Here is a 14243-nt window from a genome sequence, read left to right as displayed (position 1 = left end):
TTTGATGTAATGGTGACACATTTGTGTAATAGATGACAAAAGTATTCAGGAGAATAACATCATCTTCATGCCGAGACTAGATAAAGACACAAAAGTGAGCAGAATTCCTCCTTTGGGCGCCATGAATAATTTACAAAACTTCAAGGCATTTCCGAAAGTTTCAGAGACACTTGAGCTTGGACCAAAGCAGTGCACTAACATAACCACACTCTGGGCCCACTCTGCTAAAATGAGCAAAAAAACAAATATTACATTTTTTAAAGGTAGCTTTTGTTGCAGGAGTTTACATTAGCTTTTTAAAAAACTTGGTACAGACAATATCAAGACAAAAGAGCCAAAAATCTGATATGAGCCTCTTTCACATGAGTGCTGGTGAAGTTTTCTAGACATTTTCAGGAGCTCTGCCATTGCAGCTTGTCAGAGGTGCTTGTTGACATTTGTCCCTCACAGCATGAAGTCATCTGTCAAACGAGTGGGGTGGTGGGCAGGGGGGTGAATCTCAGGAGGCAGGACATGACATCAAAGTACGCTGCAGAAGTCTCAGTGTATTGTTAACAACATGGTGGCAGACGAAACAACAGACCTACACTACGATGACTGTTGTTACGATTACACCGATGCTAGTCAAATGAACAGGTGTGTGGACGTCTTGAAAATGTTTATTCTTCTTGATCCTCCGAGCTCCGGTCTTCAGGGTTTGCAAGAGTCACTTGATATAACATCACCACCACTACGGTATCTTTCCAAATTATTTCCTCCTTTGTTCTCACATCGACTTAACCTGACTCAACACAGAAATCTTACAGGAAGTTGGGGTGAAATTTGGGCTATTTGCATTCACACATAAAGCTCACCCTGAACATTTCAGGTAGTTTTTATGGTTTTTGAGCAAGTGTGAATACAGCTATGGACAGATATGGGGGTAGAGGTTTCAAAATCCTCTCACAACAGAGACAATGGTAGATTATCTTGGCACCTTCTGTTGTTTGGTCCATTACAAGTAAGCTTCTTTTGTCTGCTTTACGTTTACTTGTCTGAATGTAAGTTTTCAGAAATAAACTGAAAAAGAAACATTCACAGTACATTTTAAAGTTGAAGTTGTGAAACAAAACCTTTCAGTGACTTGAAAACCTCTTTGCTTTCTGTCTGAAGGAATAATTGAAGTGTCCGTGCCTACCTAAAATAAATGTTTTAGTCTCTGCACACTTACTCGTTTGTCCCTAAGCAGGCAAGAAGGAAAGATACTGTGGAGGCGTCCTGACTTCCAGTGTTTACCACTGCGGGCCCAGCTATTTAAGTCTCCAAACCTAGTAATTACCCAAACTTTACATATAATGTGGTCCAAGTCATTTCAGTCCACCTGACCCCACCCGCTGCCAGAAATGCAGGCAGGCTGTCGTTTACACAATCGTTCTCTTTCTGCCTCACTTTTCTTTTACAGAAGAGAGATTCTGGTTTAAATATTTAGTCATTCACACATCTGAGCTCTCACACATTGCTCCGCCAAAACCACTTCAATGCACTTAAAGTAAGTTCCCTCAATTCAACAGATCATTATCTGGTTAGTTTGGGCTGGTTGTTCTATTTTAATAGAGAGTGTTCCCAGGTTTGCAGCGTCTGGGTCTAATGAGGAGAGCTTCGCATTCATAAACTCTTATATTGGAGTAGCTTTATGTGGCAAGTGTGGAGGGTGGAGTCACTGTACGGTCAGAGCAAATATAGAATAACCACTTTCCACTGAATTGAAGCCCTCTCACCCCCCCTCTGCAGTAAAATGAGAGTGTTTAGTAGCCCCACCCTCCAGCTCTGTTGCATGGTGCCCTGCCACATCAGCCATGAGGGGTTTGAAATATGCAAAACAGCTTTGAGGAGTGGAGGATCAGAGTGATACTTTGCTGCAAGATCTGTGATAATCAGACAAATTTGAATTAGTTCAGACATGTCTCGGAGCTAAACACATAAAACTGGTTTCGTTGCAGCCGATTATGACGGTTGAGGGGGCATAAATCTAAATAGATAGTAAATGATCATGCACGGAGGAATGCAATTCATAAAAATCAGGTTGTTGCATGTGATAATGAGCAACTCTGGGAGGAATGTTTATGCACAAAACTGTGATGAGTGATGAGGAGACAAATTGAGGAGCTTTCATCCCTCATAAAAAGAAATTGGTTTAACAGAGCTGTCACTGTTGTAGACATTTCTCACACTAACATTTCTCGCACCATGCCTTAAATCTATACAGGCAGTTTTCTGGTGTATCAGCAGCTCCGTGGCAGACTTTGCATAGGAAGCACTTCCTGGCCTGTATCATGCTGCTTCATATAAAAAGCTGGCAATAAAACATGCTTTTCAGAGGCATTTATTGACCTGAGATCAAATGTCACGAGCTGTCTCGCCTGTTTTTTGTTTTTTTTTCTAATTTTGAGCGTGGACAGGAAATGGCAGCCTGGGGATTTATATATATATATATATATATATATATAATATATATAATATTTTTTCTTCTTCACATACAACCAAAGTCTGACAGAGTTCTGATGTGGTTTGGATTCCTCTGCCACAGCTACAATGATGTGTTTGTAGTTAACAGTCTAAAAACAAGAGTAGAAATGGGTTTGAACTGGTTTTTTTTTATTAATATGACATAAAAGAAATCTTAAATGCTCCAAAGCTTTATCACAATGCTTGTTTTTCTTTGTGACAGTACATCCTTCAACCTGAACTGTTTTGTCATGCTGTTGCATAGCAGGCTTCTGCACTCACGCATACATCTCTTGATTCTGTGAATTTTTTAGCAAAATTTTAAATTCTCTGTTACATGACGCATAATGTGAGTTTTTTCTTTGTTTTTTTAGAGTGCTCAATTGTGGCTGACCACACCATAAAAGCTTCGGACACAACGGAAATGGATGCCCATTTTGTGTGGATTTAAACTCAGCCAAACATGTGAGAAGTTCCCCTTGAGATGTGGGCAGCGGCTCAAACTGTCTGACCATTACAGCTGCCAAAATGTGTAAGGAAACAAAATAACAATGATTGTGATGACTGTGGTGGCGAAAAACTAAACCCTCTAACAATTTACATCTTACAGTAACGTCTAGATGTTCCCTGTAAAGTATTTGTGAACAAAGTGGGAGAAAAGTGCATGTTTTGACAACTTTTTGCTAGAATTTTTGTAATACTTTAGGGTTGTATGATTCCTTGTCTAGAAAAAGCCTATCAGAGAAAAAGAGGGAATATCCCATGACAGAAAACAGGAACTTTTTACCCAAACATGGCCCAATCTTTCACTTCCCTACATGGTTCCCTTTATATTGGAATGTGTTTTTACTGCAGCACACTTTATCATTTTGATTCTGAGCTCGATGTTTATGCACAGTACTGCCAAACCCTCTACCCCATCCCAAAAGGAAACATTAAGCATTACACCCACTCTAAGTTTAGATATCCAACCAGTTTGAAACAACATGGAAGTGTCATAGTTGTAGTCATTCAGCATGCCAGCGAAAGAAACAATGGCCTTGTGGGTGAGGGGAGAGTTTGAGTAAATAGTTGGGGTTAGGTCAGCACATGGCACAAAGAAAATGACATGACAAAGCACCGCTGTGATCCTCAGTGAATTGGTGTCGTTCCTATGTGTACTCAACCTGTCTTTGTTTGTCCTCTTTACGTTCCAAGACTCACATTCCTTCCTGACTCAGCAGGTAAATCCACAAAAAAACTTTCACTGAAAGAGTAGGTTTTCCTGAGTTCTGGTGCTTTTGTTTTCTTTACTTTGTTCATTTAGGTCATCAAAGCTCACACAAGACAGCAGGAGTGTGTAGAGACATTTGCATTACACTGCATATAAAAGCACTAAAGATGCAAAGATGGCCACTTTTGTATTTTGTGAAATCAATCCCACATAAAAAAAAGAGCACCATCTCTTAAATTTCTGCCCAGCATACTTCCAGAGTACAGCATAAATGGGCTTACTGTAGCTCTTTCGAGTACAAGATGTGCTCCCGTTTGCATTTTGAATTAGGGTCTGTGAAAGGACTGTTTCCTTCGCCAGTTCTCGTGAGCTTAACACAAAGCGTCAGTCTTCCCGTACATCAATACCTCCTTTTGTGTCAGCACCAAGAGGTCTTTAAAAAAATTTAGAACTACTGAATGGGTCGCTCCATTTGTCCCACTCTGCTGGCTTTGGTCCAAAAACAGAGTAAGTGCCTTTCTACTGCCACTAACAGTCACGATAAAACAGGCATTAAAGTTACAGGCTAAGAGGAGCAGCAGGAGCGTTTCACCAATGGGATCCTGATGCATTTACCAATTATAGATTAAACCCCAGCCTCAACAGTGTAATGACAGGCCTCCTTCTTTTGCCATGTGAGCACCAGCCATGTCATGCTGCTGCAGGGGTGCAGCTGATGAAAGGGTCCAATAAAGATGCTGAGAAAAAGTGCAGCAAAGCCACAGTGACCACCGGAAGCAGACAGTGAGAATCCATTTTTACACGGCGGAAATGATGGTGGAGAAAGTGAACCGCAGCCGAAAAAACCCTTAAGTGTGGGTTTTTATTCCCACCTTTTTTCTTCTTGTGAAAACCTGACATATACAAAAAAGCATTTCTGTTACTCATAGCATATCATACACCACTAACTGAGCAGCTGAGGCGGTTTATTTTCAGTATAAGATGAACAATAATTACAGACTGTGGTGGCCTGTTGTGGGATCAGAACGTGGAGTTGCCATAGCAAACATTAAATAGCTTTACTTTAATATTTATTATGCTGTGATCATTTTAATACGGGTCAGTGATAAAAATAGAGTCGTGCACTGTATTAATTACAAGCTTGTGTCAACATCTGACCACAAGCCACAATGCTAAAATAACTGGATGCACACTGTACCGTAGTGCCACACCACAGCAGGGCAGTGTTTAACTCATAGAGCAACAAACTGAGGTTATTAAGGTCATACGTCAAGTGTAATGTTTCTCAATTTCAGTGACAATGCTTTTAAAATAAGTCGTGATGACCATCCAAAGTAAGACCCAAAAGCTGGCAGTAATTTCAAGGACCTCTAATCAATCTGATCAAAATTATAGAGCTGAAAATAGATATAAAAACTAAAGCCTTCCTGTTTTTCTCTCCTTTGACATTTGTCGTCTGCCACCTTTAAATACACACTGTAAAAAACAGTGAGAGAAGTCAACACAGGAGGAAACAAGTCAGCCCTTTCTACAGTGGCCACTTGCTCCTTTTGATTTGAGGCAGCAGGAAAGGGAACATTTTCATACCTTTACTCCAGCCATTTCTCGTACACAAAGCCGCTCTATTTCCAGCGCACAGGGCTGTGGTCTTATATGGTTGGTGGGCACAGACAAAGTACGGCTGAAATTCCCCCTGGAGAAAAACATGTTATATAAAGAGGCAGAAAAAGCTAACATTTAGTACCTTAGTGCAAGATTCTTATCAAAACAATGAGGGTTATTTCAGTTTGTACTCTGATTTTCCATCTCAAGAATACACTCTGTTTTTCCCTCTGTGCAAACCAAGCTGGGTTACAGTTCTAAAAAATGCTTTCTTACAGAAGTCTCGGGACATAAAACAAAGACTTTAAAGTAGAGGAGAAAACACTCTAGTTGTGTGAATAACTGATATAAACTGTTGTTTATTCAGTACAGCTTTGTATTGGTTGAAGTAACTGGGTGTGCAGTAAACGCATCCTTATTAGTTGTTCTATAAATATCACTGTAAGTGAATGCATCATTATTCAATTACACTTAACATGTAAGAGTAATTCAGGGTTGGTCTAGCTCAAGGGGATAGTTCAGTGACAGTTTTCCGGCTTTGAGGGCATTAGCTCACCGTTCACACACCTGCACCACCAGGTGATTTGGGAACTCACCTGCTCTCCAGTTACAACAGAAGTTTCCCCCCTCTTTCTTTGGGTCCAGTGAGTCTCGCTTTTCTTCTGTGGTTTATAAAGATATCCTCTTGTATCCACAGGTTTAATTTTTGTCTCTGTCTCTCTAACCTGAAGCCTGCATGTCTAAACAGGTGATCAGTGCGTTGCAGGTGTTGGAACACGCACGTGTCGCCTTTGCCAAACAGTGTCATACAAAGTGTCTTCCTGGCGGCAAACTGTCTCAATATAGCATTCACTTACACAGACATTGGAGTGACTTTTTTAAGATTAGCTAAATGATGTGGTAGAGTTGATACCATCTCCAGTGACTGATAGCCTAGCTCCTGTGATAGCTCTCCTGTCAATTTCAAAATAAATACACTGAGCTGACCTGGATGCCCTGAGGTTAATACACTTACTATTGACAAGCACCTCATACAACCCCACCTTAAAAAAGAAAAAGAAAAAAAAAGAGAAAACAGAACAGAACAGAAACAGAAAACTACAATCATGTTCTCATCTGTGCTATCATCCTCCTTTTAAGAAACAATGAATAAAAAAGAGGTTTTCAAAATTTGTTTTCCAGCAATTGTTAGATACCAGGAGATTTTTTCACTTTAAGTAATAGGGTTTTTTGGTAATATAGGTACAGCTAAATCTAAAGATTTCACCCCTGCCTATTATCATTGAAAAAAAACCAGATCCATTAAGATAAGCTGACATCTTTGTAATTCAGTTATTTATTTAACATGACCAAATAACAGAATCTAGCCAGCTCCACCAGATGGATTATAGACACCATGCATTTTCTTAAACTTGAAAAGATAAAATATACCTTAAATGGTTCCATACACAATTTTAGTAAGACTTGGACCCCCTTTTTAAAATATTATGACAGCTTACAAGTCCCTCTAAATAGAAATGAACGATAGCGGAGTAGAAGAATGGATGTCACTTTTTTATTTTTTTATTTATTTTCTCTTCCTTTTCCAATTTCAAATCAAATTCCAATTTCTTATTTTTTTGTTTTTGTTTTGTTTACTTATATGTTATTGTTATTTATATTTTTACTAATGAATTATGTTATTTCCCCTTTTGCTTACTTACATATTATGTAAAATCTGGGATGTGGGGTTGAAGGGAGGGCTGGGGTGGGATAGGGAGGGCTGGGGTGGGATAGGGTGGGGCATGGAAGGGGAATGGCAACCTTAAATACTGCAGCAGCTGTTCTATGTTTTTTGGGGGGGGTTGTATGTGTTTACCAGCAATGTATGCTTCAAGCAAAATGTATCATGATTAAGTCTATGGAAAACTCAATAAAAAAAGTTAAAAGAGATCATTTGAAATGGAAAAAAGACAATAAAATAGCTAAAGTACGACAGCTATAGCTAGTTGTTGTCCAGCTAGCTGCAATAACTAGCTTCAGGTACAGCTAAATCTAAAGATGTCACCCCTGGCTATTATCATTAAAAAATAAACAGATCCATTAAGATAAACTGACATCTTTTTAATTCAGTTATTCATTCAACATGGCGAAATAATAGAATCTAGCCAAACTCCTTCTGAGCTAATCTAGCTCAACTCTTACTAAGCTAACCTAGCTAAACTTCCACTACAAGCTTAGCAGATCATTATACCTGCAACCTCAGCTTGTGGCTCAAGTTTAAATTTGGTGATTAAGTGATTAAGTTTTCTTTGATTATAACATTTGAATGTTATATAATCTGTTGAATCAGTTTCGGGGTGAAAATTAAAAGCAGATGATACCGTAAGTATTATTTCTGAATACAGGCCAGCTTCAGTTTTTCTAAGTCTTTCTAGACAGATTTTGGAAATGTGTATTTTATCAGTTGTGTGGTTATATTTATTTTGTCTGAATAAATTAGACATTACAAACTTTCAGCCAGAGACTGAGAACTGGCCTTCTTCCTTTAACTTCACCTCCTACCACAGTCAGGTTACCCTGTCCTCACGTCCTTGCAGGGTAGCAAAGTCATGAGCCTTTTTTTTCTTGTTGCCATGCACCTGTGCAAAAGACAACATTCAGGTGTGCATACTTGTAGACAAAGAACAGAGAACAGAGAGGACTTACATTATCATTATTACTACAGAGGCAGGGCAAACTGGACGGGTGCTGCACATTATCGCATGGGACAACCACCGCTGGTTTCACAGCAACGTCCCCTGCAGCTACACAAACATCTGTGTGCCAGCAAAATATGCAGGTGGCGAGGCCAAAACCCTTCATTAATGGCCGACGACGGATGAGCTGATTGGAGTGGAAACTCCTCTCCTGTCATGAGTGAATGATTTTGTGATACAGTAAGCCAACAAACAGGTTAATTCGTGGCCACGTAAAAAGAGAATTAAACTTATTCTAAATCTAATCCCTCAGTTGTCATTTCAGCTTACATCTCAGCTCTTGCTAAGGGATCATTAAGGGCTAACACTGTACCTCAGTCACAGCCTCCCCTGCCCTCCCCTTACCCTCTTTTGAACCACCTTGGTTCTTATTTAGTTTGTGCAGGAATGAGGCCCCTCGGAGGGGAGACACACACACACACACACACACACACACACACACCAACACACACACACACACACACCAACACACACACACACACACACACACACACACACACACACACACACACACACACACACACACACACACACACACACCTCTCTTTACTTTTCCACCAGAAGGAGCTGAGCTTTGAAGATGATGGAACAGCTAGTTTCTTGTTTAAACCATTTGGGAATTTAGTCCAGTTGATCTGTGGAAGTGAAAACACTGAGCGACTTCTAAAAGATAAAGATTGGATTGTGCAGAGCAGGATCACAACATTTCAGCTATGTTGATTAGTACTTTTCTAAGCATTGCTGTGACGCTAATAATTGCAATGTTGACATTAAATGTGGAAATATGAAGGTGAAATTAAACGTAAAATCACGTGACTGAAATTCTAAATAAAGTGTCAGTTGCAGTCGATACGCACAGGAAACATGGGCCTCTCTCATGGCTCATAAAGGACCAGTTGCTCACACAGATGCTGCTAATCAGATCCCTGGCAGACTGAGGTGTTACACAGTGGACGATCGGATGGCAGCGGCTTAGAGCAGAGGGAGCCCTTCCTGTGGGTCCAAGGGCCTGTCCAGCTGGGTCACTGAAAAATAACGTGATTAAAGCAATATTTTTACATGGGAACACATAACTTATTCATGACACCCCCCTTTAGTCTTTACTGGTTGTACAGTTTCACATCTATACAGATGAAGAACAGTTAAAGCTCTATTTAGTGTTTTTGAATGTATTTTGAAGATCAATTAAAGCTAGGGTTGGTAGTCACCGGAAACTAGCGGGAATTTGAATGTAGCATATCCTCAGGACGGCTTCTAACCCCACCCCCCTCCCCTGGAGCTCCTCCAAAACGACGCCCCCGCTCACATGCACGAGCACCACTGATTCGCGAGCATATGATCGTGACTGATTCAAAACCGGTCCTCAGCACATCGTTTGTGATTCGCAACCAAGCGGCAACCTCCGGTCTCAAACGATGAAGCCAATGCGGAAGTGATATAAACTGCAATACATTGAAAATCCGCTTGAGGCTGGCTGCAGAAACACCGGAAACCACATAGACATGAATGGGAAAAAGACGATCTTTGCAGCATTAATAAACATGTTTACAGCCTGGTTCAAAAAACGGCTTGGCCCTATGAAGCTAATCTCTCTAATGGCACACACTGTATGGGGGGTGAATTTTTTTCTATCGTGACGATTCAGAAGATATTAAGATTTCCAGTTTTGCCCAAATAAGGACATGACTGATGTGACTCCCGTTCGGGAACACAGCTATTGGCTAGGAGGCTCACACTACATCACACTCTGCCTGGTTGAGTTCTGCATTTCCAATATGGCTGCCGCCGTCGATTTGCTTCAAAACAGCTCTCAGGAACAGACAGGTGACGTCACGGATAGTACATCCATATTTTATACAGTCTATGTTCGCAACACAAACAAACATGAAATGTATGCGCAGGAGGCGGGCAGAATGGCAGGACGGGATTTGATTGGTTTCATAAATTGGATCCTGGCAGGGATTGGTTGGTGTTTTCCCAGGTTTACTCCGGCTGTAGATAGCGGCTTTTTTTCTCTCTTTTTTAAGAACACATTATGTATTGATTGTCATCGGGACATAAAGATCATTTTAACCAGTATAACAAAAAGTGTATCTAAATCTGACTACCAACCCCAGCTTTAAACTCAAATGACAATGACACTTTATAGTGAAGTTAAATATGATCTCACTGTTTTTGTAAGTAATGGCTTTATATACCTGCACCTGTCTTTTATCATAAGTACACATTGAGTCTGGTTCTGCTAGAGGTTTCTGCCTGTTAAAAGGAAGTTTTTTCCTCGCCGCTGTAACTACCTAAATACTGCAAGGTGCAATGCTCATGGTGGATTAAGATGCGATAAGATCAAGTTCTGTCTTAAGAGGGGACTGGATCTTATCCTGTCTTGATGCTGGGATTTTATTAATAATTTAACATAGAGTACGGTCTAGACCTGCTATGTTAGTATGCTATCTTGAGATAACATTTGTTGGGATTTGGGGCTATAAAAATAAATATTGATTGATTGATTGATAGAGTGGAGACGATGTTATAATTGACACAAGATTTTGGCCTCATCACCTGCTCTGTATATCATATTATATGACTTAGATGCAAATATAATAGCTCATAATTGTCAATAGAGGATACAGTTTAGTAAGGGTAAAAATAAACATTTTTGCTGTTTTTTTCTTTGTTTTTTTGGGGGGGATGCAAACAAGTTACCAAAAAAGAAAGAAAAAAAGTGACTGTGTTCTTCTGTTTTAACATTTAACATTTTTCCTCCCGTTTGTTTTACAGTTTTGTAAACATCACCTTGGCTAAATTTCTCACTGTTTCTTTATTAATGTTCAGTTCTAGTTTCTGGGACCAGCCCGGCTGAGAAATCAGCAGAAAATAGAAAGACTGATGAGATATTGATTCACCTATAGTTGATTTGACATCAACCCAAAATGTTAAATCTGGCATGAACAACAGAAGAGATATAACATACATAAAATGTGCCGAGTGAGTGCCTTTATGGACTCCTTGCTGAGAGAAACCAAAGCCAACTCAGGAAAGACAGGATTGCACCTCATAAAAAGAGATAATTCATATGTTTGTGTTTTGACTAGCACGTCAAATGTAACGGAGTAAACACCCACAGTGAGCCCAGCAGCACAACAGCAGCCTTTAAAACTGCCTCAAAACTCCAAGTTTACGTGCAAACCCTAAGTACAAGTGCAATCTGCAACCTTCAATTTAGCCTCGCAAGTAAAACCAAGTGGTCCCTGGTTTTTACAAAGTCAGTGATTTGGGAGCAAAAATACAGAACGAGCACTGAGAGAGGGAACAAACACGTTGGTGCTATATACAACACAGGATGGTTGGCTTGGATGACATGCTAACAATTTACCAGCAAGACCACCGGAGGAAACCAGAGGGGACCGGGGGAATTCTGCTGCTGTGGAGTACATACATAAAGGTCTAAATTTGTTTCAATGTAGGGATCAGTGTGAAGGTCTTTACAGTACTTAACCACATCATGCATATATATCTACATCTGTACTGTTATTGTTTTTGTCTGTATGTCTGTCCACTGTCCTGCTGTTTTTGTCTCGTTTGTCACTTTCCTCTCATGTTATCTCACAGACAAATATACCAACAAGAAAAAACATGATAAAACATGATTTATCCTTGTCTCCTTGTCTGTCTGTCTGTTTGTCTCCTTGTCCATCTCCCTGACTGTCTGTCTCCCTTTTCATTTTCTGAATGTCCATCTCCCTGACTGTCTGTCTCCTTGTCTCCTTGTCCGTCTCCCTGACAATCTGTCTCCTTGTCCGTCTCCCTGACTGTCTGTCTCCTTGTCTCCTTGTCCGTCTCCCTGACTCTCTGTCTCCTTGTCTGTTCCACTGAATGTCTGTCTCCTTGTCTCCTTGTCTCCTTGTTTGTCTCCCTGGCTGTCTATCTCCTTGTCCATCTCCCTGACTGTCTGTCTCCTTTTCAGTCCCCCTGACTGTCTGTCTCCTTGTCTGTCTCCCTGACTCTCTGTCTCCTTGTCCATCTCCCTGATTGTCTGTCTCCCTGACTGTCTGTCTCCTTGTCCATCTCCCTGACTGTCTTTCTCCTTGTCCATCTCCCTGACTGTCTGTCGCCTTGTCTCCTAGTTCATCTCCCAGACTCTCTGTCTCCTTGTTTGTCCATCTGTCCGTCCGTCCGTCCGTCTGTCCGTCTCCATATCCATCTGGTTGTCTCCCTGCCAGTCTCTCTGTCTCCTTGTCTCACTGTCTGCCCATCCATCTGTCTTTCTCTTAGTCTCAACGCACATCTGTTTCACAGGCTACGTTTTTACTTACCAATATTACCTGACTTGTCCTGAGACAACTTTTCAAAGTTATTTTCGGGGTGCAGCAGAGTATGGAGGCCAGGAGTCGAACCAGCAACCGCTGCAAAGGCATGCACTAAAGATCTTTAATTATATCATAGCTGCTGATTAGAACGAGTCGGTGTGAGTTATAATGTGGTTCTGTTTTGTGTTCTGCATTTGGCTGCTATTATAAAGACATTTAGGTTTCTATGATTCTGTTTTCACTTTCTTTGGAGGCAAAATAAAAGAACACACATGAGAAATCGGGTCTTGAAAGAAGCCTTCAGTTCCTGTAGAGGTCAGTGTGCTCAAACCTAAAGCTCTGACTTTCTCTATTTTTTTTCCAGAGGCTGTATAAAGATTCATGCCCCGTGATCACTCCCATTAAAATATACTCTTAACTTCTATAAACTTCTCTATGTGACATCACGCTGATCTCCCCCCCGACTTCTTTTATAGCTCAACAGTTTCGCACATGCTCATATATGTTGTGTTGACAGATATATGAGAAACTGTGTTCAGTTACAGTGAGTCAGCCAGCTTGTAAACACCCTTTACTATTAAAAAAAAACATGTGATGGAACCATTCTCTGCAGGATTTTGTGACCGTTTGAAAGCATTTCCTGCTAATTCTGATGTCCCCTTGCATTTTCTGACGGGCTAACTTTCCACAATGGCAGCGGCCACTCCAGGTCTTAATTGTGACGGCAGAAAAATTAGATGGTCACGGGCTTCCCTGTCTGGACCATCTGCATGGATTCTTCTATGATTGCTTCCTGATTTTCAATAGCAAGGAAGTGTGAGGAATTACCTCTTCAAAGGGATGTGTGCCCCACCAGCACTAATCCTCATTTAATGGCCAGAGAGGCAACAGACCCTACAAACCTCACATCCTGCAGAGGCTGCATGTACATAAATCTTTTTCCAGGTTAAAAAAAAAGTGAGGGGGAAACTGATAATAAACGTCAGCAATCTTAGAATCCTCTACGAATTAAGGAATGCATCAAGATCAAGGTCAAATGTAGAGAGGGCTTGTCAACGCCTCACTTGAAAAACAGCAAATTTTAGGTCAGCTTCAGTTCTTTGTTTTATACTCACTCAAAATATGTTTGCAACTGAGCTTCTAATTCTTGAAGGACAATAATAAAAGACTGCAGCAGCAATTACTGATAACTTTCCTTATGACAGGACTGAGACTGTTTATGTGGTGTGCTCCTGTGACTCTGAGAAACAAGCACAGCTCTCCCTGGTGGCCTCGAGCTGAACCAACAGACCGTAATTAGACTCACAACTCTCCAATTTACTGAATTAAGGAGAGACATCAGCCGGTCTTATTCACTGATTTGTACTCGGGACAAACAAAGAGAGTACAAGCACGAGGCTGACTGAAGGAACTCTGAGGGTGTGATACGTGAATAAAAGTTAAACATCTTTTTCATTTCAGCTTTTTTTATACATCTTAAGAAATATTTTCTTAGCTTTTTCTGAACTCTCAACAAAACAGTATACCTATATGACAAAACAAGCTAATCAGATTCTACACTAAATATTGATTGATCATTGAAAAACAACTCTACATTAAAAAGTGCAAAATAAAACCTCACTGCAACAAAACATGGCTCAAAATCAAATATTTTTTTCCCAGCTTGAACTCGTTTTCAGCCAAAGAAGAACATAAAGAGAATCAAAGCACTGTTTAAAAAAAAATTGCACACATTACACAACAACAGTGTTCATTCAATGATACTCACTCTACATGTATTTGGTTGAGAGTCTATCAAATGCATTTTTGTCAACGTAATATGAAAAATAAGAGCAATCTTCACTTTTGGTTACATCTTTTCTAAAGAGTTATTTTGCTGTATCAACACCGCAAGACCTC

This window comes from Notolabrus celidotus, chromosome 18 (genome assembly GCF_009762535.1).
Source record: "Notolabrus celidotus isolate fNotCel1 chromosome 18, fNotCel1.pri, whole genome shotgun sequence".
Taxonomy (NCBI): domain Eukaryota; kingdom Metazoa; phylum Chordata; class Actinopteri; order Labriformes; family Labridae; genus Notolabrus; species Notolabrus celidotus.
The sequence above is the reverse complement of the archived record's forward strand: the minus strand, read 5'-3'. Positions refer to the sequence as shown.